The sequence below is a fragment of the Cynocephalus volans genome, chromosome X, assembly GCF_027409185.1.
Source record: "Cynocephalus volans isolate mCynVol1 chromosome X, mCynVol1.pri, whole genome shotgun sequence".
NCBI lineage: Eukaryota > Metazoa > Chordata > Mammalia > Dermoptera > Cynocephalidae > Cynocephalus > Cynocephalus volans.
In genome coordinates, this window is record NC_084478.1 from 12,292,121 (window position 1) to 12,316,447 (window position 24,327).

Sequence of the window (24,327 nt, forward strand, 5' to 3'; positions counted from 1 at the left end):
TAAAAGTTGTGAGCAATCTTTCTTTCTTGGGTTCATTAAGGCTTTGGAATCATTTATATTGGTGTTGTATACATTTTGATTCTCTTTCACATTTTGATGTACTTGCTCTTGAAAGTGCTAGAACAAATTGAAAGAAAACCATTCTGAAACCACTTGAACATATAATCCTACCACAGAGTTTTAAAAGCTTACACAACCTTTTATTTTGTCTGGATCTACATGTCTGCATGATTATAAAATGCATATCTTTTTCTTTGTGATGATTTTCTAATATGCATGAAACATTGAAAAATGGGTATTCACACCAAAGACACCCTATACCAGGCATTTCAGACTGAAACCAAAAATATTTTTAACAACAAATAATGGCCTATTTCACAAATCTGAAATCAATAATTAGTTTTCCTGATCTACAGTTGAAAGCAAAATTATCTTTTAACTAAATAAGATTGGCTTTAAAATCCCTTTGGAGATGTTTTTATTTATTAAATGCCTTCATTAACAGCACCATCTTCCATTTCCTGTCACTCCAATTCAATTTCTCCTGCATACAAGGTAATGAGCAGAATGGCTGTGAACCCAGTTAGCATTCCAGCGTTCTGAATCATGAAGAAGGTGAAATCGGTTTTTCTTCCAGTTACCTTTTCTCTCAACATATCATTCATCTCTGGAAACATATCTGCCAGAGAAATATAGAGAAACATGCCTCCAGCAAGTGCAAATATAATATTTGGAGCAAAACTGTTGCCCACCAAAATGCCAAAAACTAGCCCAACATAGCAGGAACACGCAGAAAGGAAGTTGAATAGCAAGGCTTGTTGAGTGTTCATCCCTGCATTAATAGGATCACAAAATCTCCTAACTCGTGAGGAAACTCCTCACACAGGATTGCTACAGAAGTACTGAGTCCCTGAAGAAGAGACAAGGTGCAGGAAGCCCCAATTGCTAGGCCATCGATGAAATTGTGGAGGGCATCGCTGACAGTTATCATCCAGGCAATTGTCCCTATTTCTGACAGTTTGGGCCCCTTCAAACAGGTACATGAACTTGAGTCCCTTTTCCATCCTGTAGAGATACTACAGTGACATTATCAAAATGGATGTGTCCATTAGGCTCTGTGACAGCAAGATTGGCATAGCATGTCACACCATTGATGGCAGGTAATGCTTTAGGTTGATGAGTATTTTCTTGAGAACCAAAATCACCATTTCCAAAGTGGGTATGATCATTCTGACCATATGTCTTTAATAACATCTTAAGCATTCTTTCAAAAAAGAAAAATAAGTAAAATCCACCAAACACAGCAACTGCCTTCTCAATATAGTTGTCGACTTTGGGATCAAATCCAAATGCCTCTGGAACAAGTTGGAAAATTGCATTTGAAAAAAGAGTCCCAATAGCCAGCCCCACAAAATAGGTCAAAATCTTTGGGAAATAAGATTTGTTTATCAACAGAGTCAAAATCAGTCCAAGTATAGATGCCAGATTAATAATTGTCACTGACAGGAATCCATATCCCCAAACTTCTGAAAGACTTGGTTTTGTTTTGGGTTTGGACTGATCCTCACAAGGGTGAAAGTTCAATTGCTGTAAGATTGCTGGACAGATCACAGAGAAGTTTGAGCTGGTTATTTGGGTAGCATTTGAAAAGCCATGAAGGGAAAAGATCTCTTCAGCAGATAAGCACTGGTTGAAGTGCAGTTGGCCGAGCTCCGGGGCGCCCTCTCGGGGGCGGCTCCCAGCTGCTCCAGCAGGCGCCCGAGCTGCGCCGCGGACAGGCTCCGATTCACGCCGAACACACCCAGCACATCCTCGCTGAAGGCGAGCTCGGGCCCCTCCGCCGCGCCTCCGAGGCCGGCGGCCGCCAGCAGCAGCAGCCCAGCCACCGCCTGGCCCGGGGCCATCCTGGTCGGGGCTGCCCCTCGAGGGCCCACAACTGGCTGGCGTGCACAGGGACGCGCGCGGGCGCACCCCACCAAAGAACTTTAGAATGCAGTGTTTTGACTATCGAAGCCTAGTACAATCAATTTTAGGGACAAATAGAGCTTCAAAGAAACCTTAACCTTTATCTATTATGCTTACTAATGATATTGGTAATATTTTAAAAATTTTTCTATGTTACAGAATAAAGCAAATAAGTAATTATGTCAGTATTGTTGGGTTTTGAATCTGTGAGAAAGAAATGCAGAATATAATTGCAGCTAAACAACAGTTCTGTAAGTTAAGGACGAATTGAAACTCATCATGATTTTTTTCATCTCAGAAATTCATATATCCTAGTCTTATCCACTAAAGAGATCGAGATATGGCGACAACTCAGGAGGAAAGGCACCACTGGGGCCCAGCTTGTGGTTTCTAAATCCCATCCCCATGTCCAGGGCTCAGTGAAGGAACAGCAGGTTGGATTCAAGGTCTTCTGCCAGACATGTACAAGATACGCCTGGGAAATCTTGTTGAGGGACAGAATAGAAAGCGTCAAAGACTAATAGGGACTGCTAATAGGTCTGGGGGTTCTTCCTGGGATGATGAAAATGTCCTGCAATTAGGCAGTGGTGATGGTTGTACTATTCTGTGAATATACTAAAAAGCACCGAATTGTACACATTCAAAGATGAATTTTATGGTATGTGAACTGTACTTCAACCAAGCCTTAGAAAAATTATTTAAGAGCAAAACAAAAAAGATGAACGAGAAGACCCGTACTGGCAGCGTGCAGACCACAGGTGTCACGTCTATGAGATGCTTACATGATCTCACTGCATTTAGAATTTCCTGCGCTCCTGAGATAGTGCTTCTGCAGCAACATCCTTCCCTTTCAAATATTAACTTGCATTTTAGTCATGTTTTTTGAAAGAAAGGAAAATGACTTTGATTTTATGAGAATTACAATTTTTCCTTCAACTTTAAATATGGGAACCAACACTCATGGCTGTTTAAGAAAATGGTCGTTAGCACAATATATCTGTGCTCATTAATATTCTAGGCATGTTTTTAACCAGGAAAAGTTAATTTGTTTAAAAAATAACCTGAAGATTATGAGATTGGAGTGTTTCTAGCCCATACATGAAAAAAAAAAAAAAAAACTTTCGGGAATTGTCACTTACTTTGAAAATGAAGTCCATGAATAGGTTCCAAGAGGGTTATGAACTTGTGCATAATTTTGTGTGCATGGGCATTATTCTGGGGAGAATTTCCATAAGGTTAAGAACCTCTGCTATACAAGGTAATTAGATAACCGTAAATAAATTTGTTTTAATTTCAACATTTCTCTCCATAATACTTGATGAATGTAGTTATTAATTGTACTGTTATGTCTTTCTCTGTACCATTTTTTTCTTTAGGAAAATCATTTTCATAGAACAAATTTCTTTGAGAAAATGAGGAGTTACATGAGGCAAATAGAATGTTATGATTGTCTTGAATATAGATTTTTTTTTTTGCTCTTAGAAAATATCAATGGAGACAAGTCAATGGACATATGTGTCCCCATGGCTTCACTGCCAAAGATACTACAACTTGATCATAAAAAGGAGTAACGAATGCAACTGAGTGAAACATTTTGAACAAATCGAAACCCAGAAGTTACTGTTAAAAACATTTATGAAACAATTAGGGAAATTTGTACATTGCGTATTTGACTACATTAAGAAATTACTGTTAACCTTTTTGATGTGATACTGGCAATGTGGTTTTGTCAAAGAAAGAAGGGGTCCTTATCTTTTAGAAATATATAATGGAGAATTTATGGATAAAGTAATATATTGCCAGTGATTTACTACAAAATAATCCAATTCTGTGGTCAGAGCAGGTAGTAAGGGTAGGGATAAAACATGACTAATCATATATTAATAAGTAATGAATCTGAGAAAATAAAGACTACTTTTGAATGTATTTGAAAATGTCCATGATAAAAACACAGAAACAATCTCATGAGTTCAGACTCAAGAGTTATTGATACACCAAAAAGAGAAAGAAAAAACTAAAATAGAAAAAAACAAAAAACAAATACATTGGGCAACACCAAAGGTAACTAGGACATTCTCCCTGTCTACTTGAGAAAGCAACAATTAGAGGGAAAAAATAAAGTATTTATCCTGACTTTTTGTCGGCACTAAATTTTATTTGTTTAATTTATTTTTTAAATAGTGCAGTTAAGTTTCACTCCATCTTTTCATCCCCTATTCAGCAAAAATTTATTCTTGGTGGCTGGCTGGTACATTAATCCAAAGCCCTGACTTTGGTGTTACCAGCACCACGCTCTAACCAGTGAGCTAACCGGCCATCCCTGAGTTTTGGATGAAGCAAATGGCCACAGCTAATGAGGGAAAACTCTTTACAAAGGCATCCCAGCTAATAAATCCGGCAAGAATGTTCATGTTAGAATGTCACCGCTTGCGATCCTTACTGTGATCCAAACAAGGACAGTCAATAGATGAAACCATTAGGGACAGGGGGAGGTGTGATGAGAAAATTTACAAGAGGGGTCAGACTTCCCCTCCCGGATCCACCACTGATCAGTCTTCGCATCACGAAAAGGAACAAGGATCACGAGCCACCTGCTATGATGCGTTCAGTATGCAGTGCATGGCACCGCCTATGACATGGTCTTCCTCAGAGAGGTCACCAGGGATCTAATTGAGCCTCTAGTGGTAACAAGTTAAGTGACAGGACAATTGACCCTCTTTCTTCAGCAAATCCAAATCATTAAAAAACAAAACAAAACATAATAGGCTGTGGGGGGAGTGCCGTGTCTGTGTGTGTGTGTGTGTGTGTGTGTGTGTGTGTGTGTGTGTGTGTGTGTGTGTGTGTGTGTGTGTTAGATTAAGACTTACGAGGCAGAAGGAGTGGCTTGTCACAAATAAAACTACAGAATTATTTTTGAGGTATTTAAAAATTCAGAGTACTTGATGATAACAAGGAATAATTGTTAGATTTTAGGTTTAATTCGTTTGCAAGAAAATGTCCATTTTTAGAGAGTGATATTGAAGAACATGGAGATGAAGGAACATGATGTCTGGGGTTTACGTTAAAATACTTGGAGAAAAGAAACAGATTTAAAAGGGGGAGGCAAGTGGGGAGGAAGCTAAAATCTCTAATAATTGTTGGTAATTGTTGAGTCTGGTAATGTGTGTGTGACGTTCCTTAGACTCTTCTCTCTACTTTCACACATTTTGGAAAACTTCATATGATATGGAGATGTTATTACCATGGCATAGGATAGAATGTTCATTATTGTTTCTGGCAGCAGCTTATGAGGGAGATGTGAGAGCTAAATGTACTCAAAAACTCTTACTTCCATACAGCAGGTTTATAGTATTGACTATCTACTTTAGCCAACAATTAAAATCCAGATCCTATAAGACCAACTGACATGTGAGCAAGACAGGATTTTTGTTTGCTTGTTTTTTAATGAAAGCTCCCAATTCAACCACCTCATCTTATGCACAAGATAACAAAAAGAAACGGTTGGCCAGGTTTTGTCACAAACTACATTTGCCTTGGTCTTGAGTCCTTGGAATTACTTGGTAGAGCATCTTGGTAAGACTTCTCATAAACTTCTGGGAATCTGGGATTTGCAAAGCCAATGCAACCTGGAAATGCATATTTCTCGAACCTTGGGATGTACTGGGTTGTCCAGGGGAATTTTGTAAGAGAGGAAAAGCAATGCACTTAAAAACATCAGGAAGGCAGCTATCGTTGCCACTATAATGGCACTCCCAATTTCCTGAGTATCTGGCTTGAAGGGCAAATGGTAAGCTGGTGGGAAGGCAATAACCATGGGGTTCAGGATGGAGTAGTAATTCCAGAGCACAGCAATTAAGATACAGACACCAGCAGTTATGTTCAGAATTCCTGAAGCAATGAATAGCCTGCAGGTGGCATTATTCTGAAGAATCCACATGTACACATTCCTAAGTGCAAAGATGTTGAAAGCTCTCCCCAAGAGCCCTAGAATGGCAGCAGCCATCAGGAGGTGTTGAGCGGCATGGATAGCAGGAGGAAGGAAGTTGTCACGGTAGGTGTATTGGTGGCAAATTTTGGCTTTGCTGAAGTTCTAGTGGTAAACACAGACTCTTCAGATTCCCACACTGGCAAGGCAAGAGGTGGCATGGGAGCAGTCATCTGTGTGCCACATTTGCCACTCCACAAAGCCCATGGAAGACATGCAGAGGATCCATCCTATGCTGGAAAGTGCAAAACCTGCTACTTGGTGATTGGTACTATTGATGAGCATGGCAGTACTGTTCCCTGCGGAAATGAAAAGAAATCCAGGGCGTCATGAGGGTAGGCTGCTCGGGCTGGGGACAGTCCCCATGACTGAGAAGTACCAGGAGGGAAGTGCATATGAGCGTCTGAGAAAGGAGACATTTGACCCTCTTGCTCTCCTGGTGGGGGCAGAGGCTGAGCAAACCCTGTGAAGGGCCATTCGGCAAAGTTTGTCAAAAGCCTGAAAATGCATAATCCTTCAAACAGGCAATTCCACTTCTGGGCATTGGTCCCAAGGTGTAATTAAGGTTTGCCAAAAATCCTTAGTCACAAAGATGTTCATCACAGTTCGTTATACTGAAAAATGAGAAACAACTTTGAGTTCAACTGTAGAGCTTTGTTAAATAATTTACACTGTACCCATGCAATGGAGCTACGTACCAACATGAAAAATAGAAATGGAGTCATATGAGCTGTAATATTTCATGCTTTTCTCTTAGCATAGTGTTTTGAAGGTTCATACATGTTGTAGCATGTATGAGAAGTTTGTCCCTTTGCATTGCTGAGTAGTATTCTACTATATGGAGTTACACAGTTTCTTTATTCATTCATCAGTTTTTGAACATTTGGATTGATTCTATGTCCAGTCTACTATGAAAAATGAGGCTGTAAACGTGTGCATACAAAATTTTGCATGGACATAGGTTCTCATTTCTCTCGTTTAGTTACCTGGGAATAGAATTGGTGGATCGTATGGTAATCGTATACTTAACTTTATTTATTTATTTATTTATATTGAATCATAATTGATTATACATATTTTGGGGGTTCAGTGTTGACATATGTTGATCAAATGAATATACTAGTATGGGTATTGTTACGAATTGTACTTATTCTTTATGCCCCTTGCCCAATCTCTCCCCATCCCCCTGTGCCTCCCCCATTTCCCCACTAATTACCCTACATTTCTTCTCTCCCTCTGAAAGAGTAATGGTTATTTGGTTGATTTGTTGCCTAGATGATCTGTCCAATGCTGAGAGTTGTGTTCAGGTCCCCCAATATTATCATAGAGCAGATACTTCTTCTGTCACTCTAGAATGGGCTTTGTGGAGAGAGACATCCTCTTCTTTTCTTTGGTCTCTCCTGGTGACTCTCCTTGTGTCAATGTACTCCAGTGGCTGGTGGACCATCTGTGTGGGGGTTGTGGTGTCTAGCCACACTTGCAGCAGCTGTGGTTACTGTGGTGGCTGTGGCAGTCCACCCACCTGGAGGGCATGTTTTTGGCATGCTCCTTGGTGCTAGCAGTGTGCCTGGTTGTAGGATGGGTGTTGCTTTGCCCCAAATGGATTTGTCACCCACCTCCCCTGGGTGATGGAGCCACAAAAGATTACTCAAAGCCCGTCTCTTCTGAGCAGTGAGAAGTCCCGAAGTGGTTAAGTTCCTCGGGAGCCCTCAAGTGAGAGGCTTCTGTTCCTTGGGAAATTAAGCCCCATTTGGGGTTCTCTTCCAGCATTTATTTTCCAGACCAGGAAGTTACAGAAAGAGAACATAGGTGGGATTATAGTTTAACAATATAGGCTGCTAACTTTCAGTGAAAGAAGTCAGATGGCATTCCATTAGACAATTAAGTGATCCACCAACAAAAGCTTGATCTTAGCAAACATTCTTCTCCCTCCAGCGATTTTCCATGATCTTTACATATCAGTCAGTAGCCTGTCTATGTTTGAGCCAGCAACCTTGCTGTTTTAGAATTCTTTATCTTACACCAGAGACTGCATAGCCTGAGGAAAATTTCCTGTCCTTTGCAAGGTCACTATTTGAAACTGCAAGGCTTTGGAAAACCAGGCCCTGTGAGGTACATTCGCTTTATGAATCCTCTACAGATGGGGGGTCTGGTCCCTGGCTCGGTGCCTATATTTAACTTTTCTGAAATTGCTAAGTTATTTCCCCAACTGGCTGCAGCAATGGACAAAGGTTTCAGTTTCTCCATATCTTCTCCAACATTTTTTAATTTTAGTCTTTTTGCTTATAGCCATTCTAGGTACCATTATATGTGACCAAAAGAAAGATGTTCACAATATATCAAGTATAAAGAGCATATTACAAAATAGTATGTACAATGCAATCATGAATATAAATTGAACTGGGAGGTTAACTGCTGGTATTAAAAGAAATTTTTAACTAGGCTTGAAAGATTATGAGTTTTTTAAAGCTATTTGTATTGTGAAGAATCACCGTGTACAGAAAAGCACACAACATCTAAGTGTACAGTTCGATGACCCACGACAGGGCAAATGCCCATGTAGCCCCCACTCAGTTTAAGACATACAGTATCACCACTTCCTCACTTTTCTTTATCGTTTTACCACCTCAGCATGCATCCCCAAACAGCTCAGCTCAATTTTGCTTGGATTTCACAATGGGAATCAGGCAGTAGGCATTCCTGTGTGACTGGCTTTTCACTCAACATTGTGTTTAATTTTGACACTCGAATTGTGACTTTTCTTAATGGTGTCTGGCTGTGCACTAGTTTCAGATATTTCTGTCATAAGCATTATTTTTTAAAATAATAAAACAATAAAAAGATTTCTTTAAGAAGCTGTCAAGCAGTGGAGGATTAATTAGTTCTGGTATAGAAATACACTTTAATACCTAGTATATGTTAAAGTGCAGTCATTCATTCACTGTAATATTTAGCTGATATTAAAGCAGGAGAGCATTGAAGAACAAGCAAAAATGTCCCTGTATCTTGGATACAAAATGCAGATAACAAAACCATAAGTACATAGTATGATCTTATTTTTGCCTATCATAAAATATGCGGGGAAGATACAAAGTAAGGCATCTGAATACCAGGATTGCTAGTGATTTTTCTTTTTATGTTTTAAGGTTAAACTCTATTACTTTTTTAACTGGAAAAAATGATGGAGCAAACAAAGATACAAACATAGAAATGTATTGGTAAATGATTATCAAGAATATCAAAAACATTGTGTCTTCTGACCCAATCTTTCACTTCTTGGAATAGATTGCAGTGCATAAATCAGAGGTGTGGGATCAAAGGGTCTGGTTGCCAGTGCTCACGTGCAGTGTTATTATACTGGGAATAAGGAATATCTGGAGACAATATGTGAAGCAAGAGGGGATACACAAGTATATTTCATAATTCCAGATGATATACCGTATTATTCAACCATATACACCGTATACACGTATGTTTTAATTACAGGAAAATATTCACTGTATTTTAAGTAGGGGGAGAGGATGCAAAAGAGTATATGTCCTTCTGTGTGTTTGTAGTTTAATGACCCCAGCTTTGTTTTTAAAAGACACCCATGTATATATGGATAAACGTTTGGAAGGCAGTACTTCAAAATGTCACCTCTGGGTGGTAAAATACTTATTTTCTTCACTCTTTTTTGTGCATTCTGATCTTTCAACAGTGAAAAGATGTCACATAAAACGAAACCTTGACCTTTGAAAAGAAGGGGAAAGTGTGAGTTTTTACGGGTTTTATCTTAAGGCAGTCTCTCCACATGCATCCCTTCCATGTGCAGCAGGAGGGAGTGAAGGATGGAGTCTCCGACGGGGAAGTCCGTGGTGCTCCCTCTGAGGGAACCTGGGAAAGAGATTTCCCTGAAGCTGATCATCTGCAAAATGAGCAGAACGTAACTCCTGGGAAAAATGTCTGAAGGCATCTCTATTTTCATTGCTCGAAGAAGCAGCATTGAAATGCAACACAGTTATCTCATTTTTCAGAGAAAAATTTATTGATCCCAGAGATAAAATAAGATCATACTATGTACTTATGGTTTTTTTTTTCTGCATTTATTGCAAGCTGACCGTGTGCCAGCTAATAAAGGTGGTACCTCCAGGGCTTTCTGCATCAATGGGGAAAGGAGGCGTCAACACATGGATCACAACACAACAGGCTGAATGCCACAGCTGGGGTGTGAGGCGAGGTCTGCGGGTGCACCGAGGCAGAAGGGGGTTCCAGGTGGTCACTCAGTGGGGATCACTCCATTGGGCTCTTTACTAAGTTCTACTGCTGGTTGGATTTATTAGGAACCACCCTTTTAGGAAAATTCATCCATTTACGGAAGCCATGGGTGTGTCCACTGGCATTTCCTTTTCTGAGAGGTAAAACTACATCAGACAGGTGCAAACTCCTCCACTCACTTCATTCCCATGACTTCTAAAAAGCTCGTCTGTTAGCACTTCATCCTACTTGGAACGACAGAATAATGGGACAGCCGGCGCCTGCTTAAATCACTGGCTGCCATCTCTGGGTATGGCAAGCCCCGGATTCTTCCAGCAGAACACTTGGGAACTTCGCTTCGTTACTCCTTACAAAAGACACCACCTCTGTCTTCCTGGAGCCCTTCTCTGTGTCCACCTGTGTCTTTCTTCTACAGCGACAGTCCACTGAATTCCACAGCGTTGGAAGGCATTGACCCTGCCGCTAAATGTGTTTTAATCCCTCAGGGGCCATAAGATGTTCTCCTTTGAGACCAATTAAGGCCCTGGAAGTGGTGATTTGAAAATCCATTCACCTTCAGAGTCTAAACCGCATAATCTGGGTTCCTATCAGATAAGATGGTTCAAGTCAATCTCCTATGTGGGGCCTGAGATCCCCTGATCTTTCCTTCTTCTGGGAAGCAGTTGGGCTTAACAGGCTCATTATGGACACTGGTCTTTTTCGGAGAACGTCTCAATGGCCCTTTTAAGAAATAGGTTTTCTATCTAAAGTAAGAAAGAGGAAGATGCTTTCTTAAAGTTTGTGTCAGTAATTGTGCTCTAAGTATTCTTTGTAAAAAATCACCCTCTTCAAAAGTAAGCTTGCTTGGGTTACGTGTATGTGAAATGAATATATATTCACATACACACACTTCTATACAACACTGGGGAAAATATTATCTGTAATGAACATATTCATACTGAATACATATAAAAAACGTATTTATTCATATATATGTTTCTATAAAATATTGAGAAATTATTGTCTATCAGTATCCCTGTAAAATTGAGAAGTAAAACTTATAAGAGGTCAACATAGATCTTCAAATTCTATTTTGAGTAAAAATATGAGTCAGAATCTTCCCCACCCATGGCCTGTGTCCTGCCTCTCCCAAATGGCCCAGTGGAGTTTGACTGGTGGCAAACCCCCATCCCGGAATAAGATCTGCTAGTCCCCCACCCCAACACTGGAGGGGAGGGGGTGGCTGCTCAGAGCCTTGAAGAATCCCACCTTCAATAGAGGACGAGCAGCAAGATAATGTACCACCTGCCATTGCCACTATAAGCAAGTGAGAGGAACATGAAAATCTTCCATCGGCATCTTTCTCTTGGGGGTCACAATATTTCCAGTTCATTGTGCTCAAAAGAATCCAAGAACAGTCTTGTCCACAGAGGGGCACAACCCCAGATTTGGCCTCTCTTGAACGCTGTGCTATGGCTCATCTCTGCCTCTCCCCCTCCTCAAATTAAAGCTCCCCCTGGGTCTCTGTTATGCCGTCATTACGGGTAGCTCTGCAGCTTGCCTTGGAGATCCTCTACTGCTGATCACTGTCATCCCAGGTCAACCAACAACCCAGCAGGAGAGAAACCAAGGCCGGTATGGACATTTATGGGTTGGCCCAGGTGAAGAATCCTCAACGTCCGAAGGCTTATTTTCTCAGCGTACTGTAAATACTATATTCCAAAAGATTGTTTTCTCTGCTACATCCCGTCATTATCTGCTCTGAAACCATTGGGGTCGACTTGGGCGGGCCAGACAATTGCGAGGTTTTAACATCTTTACCTAGAATTTTCATTGGAAAGTTAATACTAATCCTGGTTTTGAAAACTTGTTTTTGAAACTCATTTTAGACTTACAAAAACTTGCAAAATCATACAGAGAATTCTTATATACCCTTTACCCAGCTACTCCCAATGTTCAGATCTGACATAACCATGATGGTAATTAACATCAGCACAATACAATTAACTAAATTACAGATCTTATTTGAATATCATAACTTTTCCCACTGATGTCCTTTTTCTGGTCAAGGATCCAGGAGCCCACATTGTCTTTAGTTGTTGTATCTCCTTAGTCTCCCCCAACCTGTGACAGGTCCTCAGTATTTCCTTGTCTTTCATCTCCTTGAGACTATTAGATAGTACTAGTCAGATATTTTGCAAAATATCCACTAATTTTGGTTTTCCAGATGTTTCTTCATGATTGGAAAGAGTTTGTACACTTTGGAATAACACAGAAATTATGTGTGTCCTTCCCAGTGCATGAGGTCAAGGCGCTCAGAATGTCTGTATGTCTCATGACTGGGGATGCTGGGCCCCATCACTTGGATGAGGGAGTATCTGCTGATTTCTTTCGTGTAAAGCTATTTTCCTTTGTATTTAATCTTTCTCTTGTGTTTAATAAATATCTTGGGGGAATTACTTTGAGACTATACGAATTCATTGTCTTCCATCTTTTCACCCACTAATTTTTTTTTTCCAGAGTGAGCTTTTTCCCTGTGGGCTCCAGTGTCCCTTCCCCATGGCTGCTTTCTTTTTTGAGCACTTCCTTACTTGCTGGTACCACAAGGAATCAACCATTTCTTCAAAGAGCCCTGGTTCGTTTTACTGAAGAACAGTAGGACTAAACTGAATTTTGTCAGCACACTGAGAATTGAACTGTTTGGAGGGGTTGACTCTTGTTAGTTTCTTGGGATTCCAGTTGGCGTATAAACCAAATGCCCTACTTTGAAGAATGCACATTAGGAAGATTAATTGCCACCTGACATCTCTTCTTGGTCACGTAATACGTACTGCAGATTACGACCTAACCAAACTCCACAGCTCCCTTCCTCACCACGCCGCTTTCAGCCTTTGCCCTAGCATCGTCTTCACAGTGGGCCCTTCCTCACCAATCTTCCAAAAACGGCACCTCCCAGGCCATCACCCCCCGCTCCCTCCTGGCTTTACTTTGTCACCATCTGCAATGTCTTATTTTTTTCCTTCCTTCCTTCCTTCCTTCTTGCTGGTCTTCCTCACCTTACCTGTCTTGTTTACCACTATGCCGTAGCCCTTCCAGCACTGCTTGGTCAAAGGCGGCACATGTGAGTGAATGAGCAAACAGACGGAACTTTTTAGGTGCGGTGATGGCTCCCGATTTCTTCTGGCCACATAGAATTGCTTCCTGACTCCCAATCTGTGCCACCTTCCTGGTAAGGTGCAGCTTCTCCCCTTTTCCCACCTGCTTCTTTGGGGACAGAATGTGGCAAGTCTCTTCCCATCACATTTCCCTCCTTCCTGTCTACATTTCTCCCAATACCTTACTGGGAACTAGGGATTTTACAGAGGTAATCAAATTAAAGTGAGGTCATTAAGGTGAGCCTTAAACAATGTAACTGGTGTCCTTCTACGAAGAGAAGGTATGTACAGAGGGAAGACATTTGTGGAGCATCTACTATGTGCAAAACACTCTCCTGGGTGCTGGGAAGGGTCCAGAGGAATAGTTCACAGACCCCCATCTCCTCAAGGAAGATCCATCTGGCCTCTGTGTGGCGAGGTGGGAGCCTTGATGGGACAGGTGCAGAGGAGGCACAGGGCCAAAGCCCACGAGGCAGGGAGGATGTCACAGCAGCCTGCACAGCATCCCGTGCAGAAGCAGGGAAGGCTCACTCCAGGCTGAAATCAGAAAGCTCTACCAGGGCCAGAAGCTTCCTGGCAGATGCCACATTTATAACAATCATTCTTTATGGCCACATAATCCTGAATACATCAGTCTGAAGGGACAATTGAACTGGAACCTTGGTAGGAATGTGAGAGTGGGGCTGAGTGACTTTAACTGACTTTGAGAATTCCTTTTGAGGTGACTTCAGGAACTGCCAGTTGGGGGCGGGCTGCTGGAACATGTGGGCTGGCAGGAAGCATTTAAATGTGCAAGGTAAATTGCATCTGTTGTTACAGAGAGGAATTCAGTGAGTGGAAGAGATGGCACGACACAGCCTATGCTGGCACAGACTCTGCTACCCAGGGACACTGGGCAACTTAGCCCACCAGTCTCCAGTACAATGCATTTGGGAGAACACTGTTTGGAAGGGAGCGACAATTAATTAATGAGTTAAAGTTGTGGGCTCCCTCTGACGTCCCAGGGTTGGGCCAGAGATGGGGAGCGCAGACTCTGTCTCTAAAGGTGAGGGATTCTTCACTGCTGGCAAAGCCACATTAGAGAAGTCACTTTGTCCTCAACTCATAGAGGTCCATGCACAAGAGAGATGAAGAAACTCTTCCTTCCCAGAGCTGTGGGACAGAGAATCGCCTGCAGGTGCAACAGTGGGACCAGAAAACCAGTGAAGGCACCTCCCACCCATATTTACACACATATACAGAGGTGTGTCAGTATGTGTGTGTGTGTGTGTGTTTGTGTGTGTGTGTGTACATGCACACGCATGCATTGAGGAAGAAAGATCCATTACCAAGGGTAAACGTTACAGAACAATGTGTATTTTATAATTTGTTTAAATATGAAAGGATACACATGTCTTCTTACCATACATCTGAATATGCATGGAATGTTCTGGAAAGACAGCACCTGGAACCACTGAAGGCAGTTTCTGGGAGTGAGGTCTGGGATGGGAGGGCAATGCCCTGTTCACAGTATGCCTTCGGGCACTATTTATGTACCATACACACACATGGTTTTCATTAAAGAAAGAGAGACACAGAGACAGAGAGACAGACTGAGAGAGATAGAGCAAGGGGAGGTGTCCTGGCAAGGAAAACTGTTCAAAATACTTTGCTAAGTAAAAACTTCAGTTGCAGAAGAGTTTGTATAGGAAGGTCCATTTCTGTAAAAGTTAATTATATATTTTATATAATACACGTTCATATATATATTAGAAAATAAATATATAATTATAAAAATATGTGCATATATATATTATACAAGCTATAAAACATGTTTGCTTATGATAGAGAGTGGGTGCAGGAAATGGTAAAAGTTCTTACCTCTGGGCAGGGAGACTGGGTTGGGCACTGGTGGGAGAACTTCTTCCTTATCTCAGGCGGCCTCTGTTGGATCAAGGGATGCCCTCCACTGTGGAGGTGGGGACGGGGCTAGGAAAGAAAAGGCTGTCAGAGAAGCTGTTCAATATTTGTAGAATGAAAAATCAAACAGATGGAAATCAGAGGGCTATTTTTTTACAAGTGTAGTTCCAAGCGTATTATTAATTGTTACATACATATTTTTATCCTCAGTATCTGTGTTGACATTTTCTCTGTTCTCTTTTAACTCTACCTGCCTTAAAATATATTGAGCACAATGTGCTATCACTTCACATCCATTACGATCATTAAAATCAACAACAAAACCAGAAAATAACAAGTACTGCTGAGCACGTGAAGAAACTGGAACCCTGTGCATTGCTGGCGGGAATGTAAAAAACGGTGCAGCCGCTATGGAAAATATGGCGATTTCTGAAAAAAGTAGACAGAATTACCATATGATCCAGCAATTCCACTTCTGGGTCTATGCCCAAAAGAAGTGAAAGCAGGAACTCAAAAATATATTCACACGCCCACGTTCATGGCGGCACTATTCACAGCAGCCAAGAGGTGGGACCAAGTGTCCGTCCATGGATGAGTCATAAGCGAAACGTGGTGTATCCAGACAGTGGAATGTCACACCTACTTACAGGCTTAAAAAGGAAGGAGGGGAATTCTGACACACGCTACAACATGGATGACCCTCAAGGCCATCATGCTAAGTGACATAAGCCAGACACACAAGACAAACAATGTCTGATAGCACTTAAGAGAAGTACGTAGAGGAGTCAAACTCAGAGACAGGAAGTAGAATTATGGGTATCAGGGTCTGGGAGCGGGGGAGTGAGGACAGAGTTAAGGTCGGCAGTGTTTAATGGGGACAGTTCCAGTTGGGGAAGATGAAAAAGTTCTGGATGTGGATGGTGGTGATGGTGGCACACAATGTCAATGTCCTCAATGCCACTGAACTGTACATTCAAAATGGTTCAAATGGTAAACTTTGTCATGTACACTTTACCCCAATTTAAAACAACACAGCAAAGAAGGACTAAGGCTCCACTAACCAGTGATGTGGTCTCCAAGTGAGCCACGAGTCGCGGGGAGAACAGCCAGCTCGCTGGGTGGCAGGTCTGGGGTGGACACAGCTCCTCTCAGACGTCCGTCTCAGCCCTTTGTCACTGGCTTCTGAGCCACAATCTGGGCCGGTCTCGATTCTGAGGCCCTTGCCTCGGCCTTCCACTTGTCACTGCATTCCACCAGCCACTGTTCCCACCTTCTAAATTCCCAGTTGCTAGGCACGGCCACCATGGCAGTGCCCGTTCTTCATTGGGCCACAGCACTGTCTTTGGTGTCTTTTCTTGGTCATGTCTCTTCTTTGTCTGTTAGCCTTGGGGGGCAGAGTATGTTTACCAGTGGACCACCAGAGTCCATCTCAAGTCTCTCTTGTCCTTCCCACATTGTATTTAATTCATATCACAGGGAGGTAATGACATGTTTTAAAGCAATGGCAGTGTATGAATGCAGGTGTCAGCAGAGGTGGCACTGACCTGGGTGAGATGTAATTGTGAAAGGCCATCGACAATGAACACATTAGGAAGGACATGGTTAATTCATGGGAAGTGACCTCCCAGTTGAGTCATGGGCTTGTTGGGACATAGTACACATGGTGAAATAGTGATTGGGCATAGCTTCAGATGTGGCTTCTGTAATAAGAAATGAGATGGACAAAAAGGCCAATGATGTCAGCAAGCCAGTGCGGAGGGCTAGATGTCATGTGGAAGTCAAAACTCCACTTTGCCTCCGGTGTTCCCATGACAAGGAATTTCTCCTAAGCAAATGAGCAGAGATTGTGCAAAGATTTGAGTACAAAGCACATCCAACGAACTTTACTACTGGACTAAAAGGAAAACTATTAAAACCACATGTAGAGAAGACATTCATGTAGAGAAGACATTCTATAAACCACTCTATCTGTTAGATTGTCTGTAGTTGTTTTGAGGATCATAATACACGTGTTCCACAGCCTACTTAGAATTAATATTTTGTCACTTCAAGGTGAATATACAGACTGGAAGTCCCACAAGGCCTGTCCCTTTCCTTCTGCCCTGTAGGTCATGGCTGTCTTACACATTGACAAATACACCACCTTCTACTTCTTAGATATCATTTTGGGTTCTTTTTCACTTAAATTTAGAAAGATGTTGCTGAAGAAAAATACTTTTCTTATACACAGGATACTGTTGAGTACACTATAAAACAAATGTATTTCACAGGGCCTCCAAAGCCCTGTCGTATCTGATTTAGCCTAACCTTTTGGGATTACATATAGAAATGTTAACCTTGCAAAAGACAGGAAACTTGCCCCAGGCTAAAGTCTCCGTTGTAAGCTATAGAACTGTAACACAGCAAGGTTGCTGGCTCAAGGACAGGTAATTACTTGATTGATATGTAAAAATGCTGGGGAAATTGCTGTAGGTAAAAACAGTGTTTCCTAAGGTCAAGCTTTTGTTGGCGGATTGACTTTACCTTTTGTAAATTGCATTATGGAATGTCACTTAGCTAATTTCAATGATTTTACTAGTTTTCCATTTGTCAGCCATAATTCTGCTGATATCCTTGTGTTTTTGTAATGGTTAAATCAACTGAATTTTCTTGTAAAACTTCCTTGTCTTTACAATAAAAGGGAGAGGCTAACTTTGGAGGTGGCTGCCACACTCGATTTCGCTCCTCCTGATGGAGAAATTACCAAAGTGCAGTGTGTCTGGGCCTCAATGCATACATAGTGCTTGAGTATTTGCATAATTCTTTTTCTTAGTATCTGTTACACAGAGAAAAGAGGTGTAACAGGATACCAAGAAGTTGACATCTGTTATGGACTGAATGCTTGTGTCCCCCACCCCAATCCCCATGTTGAAATGACCCCCCCAGTGTGATAGTATGTGGAGGTGGGGTCTTTGGAGGGTGATTGGGTCCTGAGGGCACAGCCCTCATGGATGGGATCAGTGCCTTCTTAAGAGGCCAGAGAGCTAGTTTGCTCTCTTTGTGACAGGTGAGGATGCAATGAGAAGTCAGCAATCAGAAGAGTCCTCACCAGAACGCAACAGTGGTGGTGCCCTGACCTCAGACTTCCAGCCTCCAGAACTGTGAGAAGCACATGTCTGCTGTTTGGGCCACTCAGTCTATGGTACTTTGTTACAGTGGCCCAGATGGCCTAAGACAACATCTAACATTTGCTACTATTTGGATTCTTTGGATCTGTTTATGAAGAAAATGCTCTTGCCAGTCAGAGTTTAAAAAGGACTCTAATTCCAAATATACGTTCTACAGTCCTAGGACTGGAAACTTTAGACAAACAGAATATGTAAATAAAATTTTCATGACTAGTCTGTGAACTTGAAAGCAGAAATGAGATTCATCTCTGTATGCCTAGAACCTCTGACCTAGAATTTTGAATACACATAGGCACTTACTAAAGTTTTGGGAAAATTTTCTATTATTTGGATAATATGGTAATGTTTTAATAAAATCAACTGTGTTGCTGTCCATATATTTCTATTTTCTGAAAGATTGTGTGCCATCACAATAATCTATTCCTGCCCTGGAGGTAATATTTTGTTTATATTTTCAGATTCACTATCTTTGTTTTTATCTATTTAAACTTTCTACTTTTCCTGAGTTAAATTTGGTAATTTATATTTTCCTGTAAAGCCATATATTTTATGAAAAATAATTATTACAGTATACTTATACACACATAGTCAGGGAAGACATAAAATCACAAGTTAAAGTTAGTGAAGCCCACTTCCAGGAGTCTGGCAAAGCACACATCTGAATGAAATTTCCACCACAAATACTGCATTATTGTGCTCACAAGAAAATAAGGAAAATCTCCAAAGGGCAAAAAATAAAGTGACAGTGAAATAAAAATTGAAGTTGAAGGCTCAGCAATCATACAATCTAGGGTTGTACTGGAGAATAAGCCTTGGGTCTCTTGTAAGGAGGAGAAATAAAACTTGAGACTTGCATTACGCTGACACATTGAAAGGGCCTAAAGTGGTCAACAGTTGACAGCAGCATCTGGCCCAAAGGTAATGGGAGATGTATAAAGAGAAGTTTTAAATCGTTTGTTATTTAACAAACATTTGCAGTAAGTCATTTTATTAACAAATTTCAGAAAATCTCAAAATAAAATAAAATAAAATAAAATAAAATTTTCATGCTCAGCATCTTTCTTATTTGAAAGTCTCTCTGCACATGCTATTGTTTTTCTTCTTCCTTCGATTAGAATGGGCTGCACATCTTCCTGGTCTGTTCATGGGCCGATAATTTTATGACTGGATACGAACAGGGACATACTCTTCTGCTAAAATGTTTAGTTGTTCAAGCGTATCCAGAATGTTAACCTCACCCCAGAAGGGGCCCCATGCCCATTTCTAATCAACCCCAAACCCAGAGACAACCACTATCTTGATGTTTCCTACCACACGTTGTTTGACCCATTCTAGAAGCCCACGTAGATGAAGCTGTGCAGCAGGTCTCGTGTGTGTCAGCCGCCTGTCACTCAGCATGATGCTCCTGAGATGCACGTGTACTCCTGTGTGACTCGTAGTCCATGCCTTTATACCCCTGAGTAGCATTCCACTGTATAAACAGACCACCGTCTGTTGCTTTATTCTCCTACTGATCAACCTTGGGGCTGTTTCCAGGTTTTGACTATGGAAATAATCAGATTGAATCACAGGACCTGCTCTCCTTTATAGCCCAAAGTGTAAGAAGAGGCAAAACATACAAATTAAGATCTGACCATCATAGACAGCACAGAGGGGAGGGAGTCAAAACTTATAAAACACACATATAAACCAAACCCTGTGGACAAAACCCCAGGAAAAACACCTGAAGAACTAAGAACAGCTCATCATTTTCAACAAATTGACCCAAAGGTCCTTACTGCTTCCTTCCTAGCCATGCCTGTTAAAGCACAGCAAAAGCCTCACATCATGGTGTAGCTCACATCAAGGGCACACATCTCCACTGAACACAGGTAGTTTCTCCATGTCGGGACACCTGTGCACCTAGCCGACAGAGGAAGATGAAGGCCCTTTCCAGGACATCTCTACGCCGGCTGTGGAGGTAGCCAGTCTTCCCACTCCTGCCATTATTGCATCTTCGGGAACTTCATATAAATGCACCACCCAGGCTGAGCTCTTTTCTGCCTGGATTCTTTCACTCAGCAGAATTCTCTTGAGATTCACCCATGGAACTTACTCCTGTTCACTGCTGTGCATATTCTACTCTCTGAATATACCTTCCATTTTCTATTTATCAGGCCTCCCAGGTCAACCTCAAGTGGAGCATCATTTACAGTAAAAAACCTCCTCCCCCAGAGCATCCCATAGGTTCCCTGAGGAAGAGGAACCCGAAGTTAAGATCGGGACTGACTTCTAGCTCTGCCACTTCCCGGCTGTGTGACACTGGACACGTTACCTAACCTCTCTGAAAAGCCTTAGAGTCCTTACCTGTATGGGAGGGAAAATGACCATTCTAGGGATAAAAGGGGATAGTGCATGTTAAGGGCCTAAGACACTTTCATTCCTCTTGAGTAAATCCTAGAACTGTTGCCACAGGCTGTTGGCACAGCACAGAGTGGAGATGGCAATAAGAAAGACGGGGCCATCGGATGGGAGAAATGGATGTGGGGAGTGGGGCTGTACCAGGAGACCTATGAGCTAATGAGAGCTGTGTCACTATCGGGTAGGTGGCCCTTCATAAGGAGTGTAAGATGCCAATCATGTCTTTGGCACAGAAATATTTTTTAACATGTAAGTACGTTGTTAGCTATGCGTATACATACACGCACATAGGAATGCATGTGTGTGTGTGTGTATCTGTATGTGTGTTTTGCATCATTTCTCTCATATCCAAAGCTAATTTGGATAAAGAATTATCCAAAATTAGGCTGGCCAGCTCGCTCAGTTGGTTACAGCATGGTCCTGCTAATACCAAGCGTTCAGATCCCCATACCAGCCAGCCACCAAAAAAAAAAAAAAGGAATTATGCAAAACCAAATTTAAAGGCCACAGTCTTATATGGAGACAGACAACTGTAAGGTCCTCCCCTCCATCTCAAGGGACAGGCCCCCTTATATCCAACAGTCCCACATTGCCACCAGGAGTTACCATCTGTAGAACTGTGTCTGTCGAGGCATCTGGGCATTCTGATTGGTATTACATTTTAAAGCACCTATTGGTGTGGTGGCAACAGAATCTCAAATATATTTGGGAAACCCTGAGCAAAAAGATAAATAGGACTCTTTATTGCAGACTTTCTTGGAAACCTCAGTATGCTGAGAACTCCCAACGGAGGAATGCATAGCAGGGGCTTCCCAGACTCAATCAGCCAGCGCCAAAGGAAAAGGTCTTCTCTGAGCTGTTCTTTGGAGGGGACTCTTCTGATCGCCATCACACACAGATTCCTTGTCTGTCCCTGAACCTTCACAAACCAGCATCTCTCACGGGTCACAGCCCTGCCTTCTTGGAGCTCTCCCTCCTTTCTCGTCTCAGGGCTGAGAATAACAACACTAGGCCTTGCTGATGAAGAAAACCCGCATTTCCCATTAGGGGCTTGCTCCTGTGCCCTCTCCCACCACACCTGCCAGGGCCACCCCTCTACTCGGGGCCACCCCTGTACTCACTGAAGTGCTACAGCTGCTGGGGTCAGAAATGCAAGCAGGACCCACATTATGCAACACTGAGTCATATCATATTGGATCCTTTTGTTTATGATAAAATACTGGAACTCCACCTTAAAGCTCCTCTTAGGTAGTGGATGAAAGTGCTAGAATGTTACAACATATGAGTAAAGGCTCTTCGGATAAGGCTGAAGGACAATCTCCCTTAATTTTTAAAATTATTATCCATTTTGAAATGATTCAGACTTTAAAAAGTGGCAAATAGCACAAGTATCTTTACATATTCATCACCCAGGCTTCCCAAATGGAAACCACTTACAAAACCACAGTACAAGGATCAGAATTAAAAAATTAGCATCGATACACTATTATCACCTACAGACTGTCTTAGCCTGTTTTCTGTTCCTTGTAACTGAATACCTGAAACTGGGTAATTTATAAAGGAAGTAAATTTATTTCTTACAGTTCTGGAGACTGAGAAGTCCAAGGGTGAGGGGCACATCTGGCGAGGGCCTCCTTGCTGGCAGGGACACTGCAGAGTCCTGAGGCAGTGCAGGAAACCACATGGAGGGGGGCTGAATGTGATAGCTCAGGTCTCTCTTCCTTATCTTACAAAGCCACCAGTCCCACTTCTGATAACCCATTAACCCATGAATTAATCCACTCACAAGGCCCTCGTGATCCGAGCACCTCTTACATGCCCCACCTCTCAAAATTGCCACATTGGGTATTAAGTTTCATGAGTATTGGAGGGGACATTCAACCCATAGCAACAGCCCTTTCCCAAATTTCACCAATTGTCCAACTAATGTCCTCTTTCTACTCTGGGATTCCTTCCAGGATCATACATAACATCTTGTTGTCAGGCTGCCTTGGTTTCCTCCAATAGGAAGTGTTCTGTGTCCCCACGTCTCAGACTGTGTGTCAGTGTACCTGTGTACCCGACGCATGCCATCTCGGTGAAGTCTGATGGGTCCACACCACAGAGCAGACAAAACTGTCACCAGTGCAGTACATCAGCCTGAACACACAAGTGCTCAGGAAGAAACTCCTGCACGCTGACATCCATGAGTTGAGGTACCTGCAAAATGGCATCTGATTATACAACCGCATGGCCTAACATCACAGCAGCATCTAAAACTGCATTTGAATTGCTCCTGTGTACGAATTTCTTGATCATTTCGTTAACTTATTTTGGCAGCTGGCCTGTGTGGAGATCCAAACCCTTGACCTTGGTGTTACATTACACTCTAACCAACTGACCCAGCCCAATTTCATCATTTCAGAACTCAAATAAGTCAGGCTGACATAGCCTGGTAGAATGGTAGAAGCCAAAAATAAAAACAGAATGTGTATTTGTCTGCTTTTTAAAATCTAATTTGTTGTGAATTTTTAAAATTTGAAATATTCTCCAACCTAATTTTGCATTATTTTATTAAAAACTGTCCTCCGACAATTCCAATGGCCTTAACCTTGAGGTCCCACAAATCTGCCCCTTAACAGAAGCATTTCTAATCTTACCAACCCAGAAGACACCAACTGGCTCTCCAGTGGTTGTGGCGTTTCCTCCAGCTCCAGACTGTAATGAGAAAACAACAGCATTCGCAGCTCGGACAGGGCTTCTCTGAACCAGGCATGGGTTCTATGAGTACTGACGTGCATCGACTCACGTGATCTCACAGTTCATCTCCAGTTTCAGGAGAGGAAGCTGGGCCCCAGAGTGCCTAGGTCACTTGCTTATGGCCTTACAACTAGGAGGTGACAGAGGTGGCTTTGCTCCACGCTCCTAACACTTTAGTGCCACTCCATCTTAGTAGGCACCAGTGCCAGAGCCCATTGGCAGTCCGAATCTTCGCACCTCCCTGTGTCCATACTCCGCCACATGACAGTATAATTTCTTCTACTACAGAGGTGGCACCTGTTCATGCCCTTCGACTCTGGGTTAGGCCATGTGATGTGCTTTGGCCAGTGGAAGGTTAGCAGGTGTGATAGGACCAAAGCTGTAACTAGCACCTTTGTGGCGGGGCTTCCTGCTTCGTGCATCTGCCCTGGACATGCCCAGGCCAGACTGCTGGTCCCAGGAGGAAGATGAGAGGCACACAGCACAGAGCCCAGCCTGGGCCAGCTGATGATCCACAAATTCACGAGCCAAGTAAACGTTTCTAACTGTACACTGCTGAGATCTTACAGTTATGCAGCATTACTGGGGCAACAGTTAACTGATATGACCTGTGTCCCTGACTTTCTCCTGACTGCAAACTGATTGGCCTTAACTAGACCGGCATAAGTAAATTACACACAGATAACCAATAGCACACTTTACTCAAATGGTTTAAAATAAGAATCTGACATATGGCAAGGATATTCTGACTCTTTAAAAAAAAAAAGCTGTAACACTGATC

General features: G+C 42.2%; 1 pseudogene; it reads right to left on the reverse strand.

The window, feature by feature from the left end:
• Window positions 1–458: 458 nt before the first annotated feature.
• Window positions 459–1,904, reverse strand: LOC134367463 (metal cation symporter ZIP8-like; annotated as a pseudogene).
• Between the last annotated feature and the right edge of the window lie 22,423 nt (window positions 1,905–24,327).